Below are 3874 nucleotides of genomic sequence, written 5' to 3' on the forward strand. Positions count from 1 at the left end.
TGGTAGAACTTGACCTAAGCAGCTAAAGAATGGCAGGAGACAGATGCTGTTCAGTGTACCGAGTGATTTATTCCCCATTTTGTGACCAAACAATATTTACAAAAATAAGAAACTCAACTCCATAGTTAACTCAGTACAAATAAACATAACTGAACTTAAATCAACAGAAATTAAGGTCAAAATGCACTCAGCTACACTGACCTGGTCCTTGCTCTTTGAACACCTGTGTTCATCTGCTTAAATAGTCCATTCACCCCTGGACTACTCCATTAAGTACGTAAGGCAAACACTTCTATACTCAAACCTGTACTGCTATTCTTTCCTAGCAATAAAATTCTAAGGTATAATCAATACATTTTACAACAAATCCATTTCTCTATAAACACTCTAAAATCAACTTTATTAAATTACAAAGATTCTCCCCCTTCTTCACCTGGTCTCTTCCTGTGACCTCAGATACTTAAGTATATTACAGAAATGGGTCTATTACGGTATGTTATAATGTACACGGTATGAAGTATGTTATGAATATTCTATAAGTATGTACAGGCTGTAGTGAGTACAAGCTATGTACAGGCTATAAATATGAAATAAAAACTACAGAAATATGAGATATACAGCTATACAGAAATGGGAACTATGCAAGTTATAAACAGTTGTAGGATTAAAAATTATCGTATGTACAGAATGATTATTTACACAGAACTATACAGTAGTGCAGTTAAGATAAGTGAGATATGTGGATAATTTCTACAGAGGCTAAAGTGCTAGTGGTTGTGAGTGGTGGTTCAGTCCATGTTATTATTGTGTGTTTGAGGGTACAGTTGTCCTGTGTGTGTGTGTGTGTGTGTGTGTGTGTGTGTGTGTAGGTGGTTGTGGGTGTGTGTATGTTCAGTCCATGAGTTTAACATGGGTCAGATGTCAGGAGGCAGAGTTCAGGAGTCTGACAGCTGTGGGGAAGAAGCTGTTCCGGTACCTGGTGGTCTTAGTCCGGAGGCTCCTGTAGCGCCTCCCAGAGGGCAGGAGGGTGAAGAGTCCATGTGATGGGTGACTGGGGTCTTTGATGATTTTCCCAGCCCTTTTCAGACACCGCTTCCTGTAGATGTCCTTTATGGCAGGAAGTGGTGCTCCGGCAATGCGCTGGGCAGTTTTCACGACCCTCTGCAACGCTTTCCGGTCCGAGGCAGAGCAGCTCCCGTGCCAGACTGTTATACAGTTGGTCAGGATGCTGTCGATGGTGCAGCGATAGAAGTTCACCAGGATGTCTGAGGACAGGTGGTTCTTCCTCAGAGTCCTCAAGAAGGAGAGGCGCTGGTGAGCCTTCTTGACCAGCTTGGAGCAGTTGGTCGTCCAGATGAGATCCTCGGAGATGTGGACTCCCAGGAACTTGAAGCTGCTCACACGCTCCACAGCCGTCCCCTTAATGTGGATGGGTGGATGTGCGTCAGCATTCCTCCTGTAGTCCACGATGAGCTCCTTGGTCTTCTCAGTGTTAAGCAGCAGGTTGTTTCTGTTGCAAATATGCGATGTCTTGATAAACCAAGCAGATATTTGAAATTTACACAGTTACTTTCTCACCTGAAAATATGTTAAGTTTATTTTGTGACCCAGAAAGATTAATAAGACTAATTTTAAAACTTAGTAGCGGCCGCCATTGTTGGAAACTGAAATTGGCTGGGCCGCGCTATGAATTCTGGGTTTTGGACAGCCTTTGTTGCTTCGCTGTGACGTAATCGGCCTTAAAATGCGGCCTTTAAGGCTGCAGACCCTGAATTGGGATACAGCCTATATTTCCTACTTTTGTTCCTGGAAGACAGGTAAGGTGAGTTCAAACTAAACCAATTAACAGTTGAAATAAATAACATGTTAACTTAAACTTGTCAGAATATGATTTAAACCAAGATGTTATGTTATATAATCTGTAAAAGTGCAAAACATAAACAAACCTGGGATAGTACATGTTTGCCTATTGCAGACTAAATACGGCTAAATCAAAGCAAGAATGTTAACTAAGAATATGGACAAATGTTGTTCTCACCCACTTTGTCACAGTGATGATACTGAGATCATCTGACTAAATTCCAACTTTATACCATCTAGGAAAAAGACAGCATAAACAGTGTAGTATCAGTGTAGCGGCTGGACAACTCGTGGGACATCTGGTTGAAGTTGTGTACATCCACAAGAGCAGCAGGTCAGCTGATCACAGCCTGTACACAATAAACGATAAGCAATAGAAATTATTCTGAGTTATGAGTCTTTTCCCCACAATGAGACATTACAGCCAATTTTAATGTTCCCACACCTGCTGAATCCACTTTAATCTCTGACTGTACACATTTTCCTGTTTAAGATAAAGTCACTCTCTACCATGTGGGCTATAGTTTTATTTTTCCTTTTTCTTCTGATTCAAGCTGCGCATAATTAGAATAAAAAGTTAGACTAAAGTTTGTATTCCCATCTACTGATATTATTTTATCATCATGTTAATATAGCACAAGGTTCAGTTAGCTTTGCAGAAAAATAGACATGTTCTCCAAAGAGCTACTTTATACTTTCTTGAGTACATTTCAGAGCTTGTACTTTTTTACTTTTACCCGAGTAAAGAATTTGAATCAGTACCTCAACTTTTAACAGTAGTATTTGTACTTCTACTTAAGTACCAAATGTCTGTACTTTTCTGACACTGTTGAGCTCATGTTATTCCATTATAAATATATTATGATTAACATATAATATAAGCACAGTGCTGGTGTGTAGGGCTGTTACATGCATTTTTTTTTTTTTTTTTTTTTTTAATATTATTCATTTGATTTTTTTTTTTTTTTAGCTTAAAAGTCAACAAGAGGAACACAAACCCCTGACCTTTTAAAATGTCATATTATGTTATTTGTTGAAATTTAGGGTCTGTGAGCAAAAGCAGAAGTTTTTGCTCGGGATGTAACTGTGACCTCATTTTCAGAGGCTTCTCGAACATTTAATGGTTGTGAAATATGTCCAACTTTTCTCCTCTACTTAAAGTTAAACAACTGAGAGCACCTTGAGCACAGAGGAGAAAAAGGTGTGCACTGAGGATGATTTTGAGTGTTGTCAGACTAACAACGTTCTGAGGATTAACAGTATATAGAAAATGAACGCAAGGACAAGTGTGGACAGGCTGTACTTTGCTCCTCATTGTCTTTGAAAAACAAGAGCAGAAAAAACAAATTCAGTAAATGCACTTTTATCTGTTTGGTATAGTAACCTGTCTTAATCTGTTTTTATTTTGTTTTATTTCTTATATGAGGAAAGTCGTGTCAGCCTTGTGCTGAGAGGGCTCTGGTCATCCATCTGTTTTGTTCTAATAAACCCAGATTTCAGGAACACAGTCTCTGGATCTGTGTAGTTTTATTCATACAGCACCGCTTTACAGTCAGGAAATCCTGTCTCACATCACTTTATACTGTAAGGTAAAGACCCTACAGTGTTACTGATGTAGTAAATGCAATTTGGTAATCAAAGGCGAGTTTGTGGCCATAACTGACTACATATACATCATACATGCTGTATCATGAGTGGGCAGACAAGGAGGAGAAGGAAAGCCAATATTACAGTATGGCAGACACTAGCCTGCTTGGTAGCAGGTCCTTTGATGGGGCTCGGGGTGGTACTCTAGTAGTACTTTTCTGCATTCAAAATGACATAAATTTTAACATAAAGTGGCTGAGATTTTTCACAGTAAGTGTGCGGATCAGTAGCCTTTTATATTTAAATACATCTTACATACTAATATAACCAGAACAGAGCATAACAGTGTTGGATAAAAGAAGGCAAAGTTCACAAAGGAAGTAGAGATTTGTTCACTTGGGAAATTGAGAAATTGTCGTTTTGTCAG

The sequence above is a fragment of the Oreochromis aureus genome, linkage group 15 (assembly GCF_013358895.1).
Source record: "Oreochromis aureus strain Israel breed Guangdong linkage group 15, ZZ_aureus, whole genome shotgun sequence".
NCBI classification, from domain to species: domain Eukaryota; kingdom Metazoa; phylum Chordata; class Actinopteri; order Cichliformes; family Cichlidae; genus Oreochromis; species Oreochromis aureus.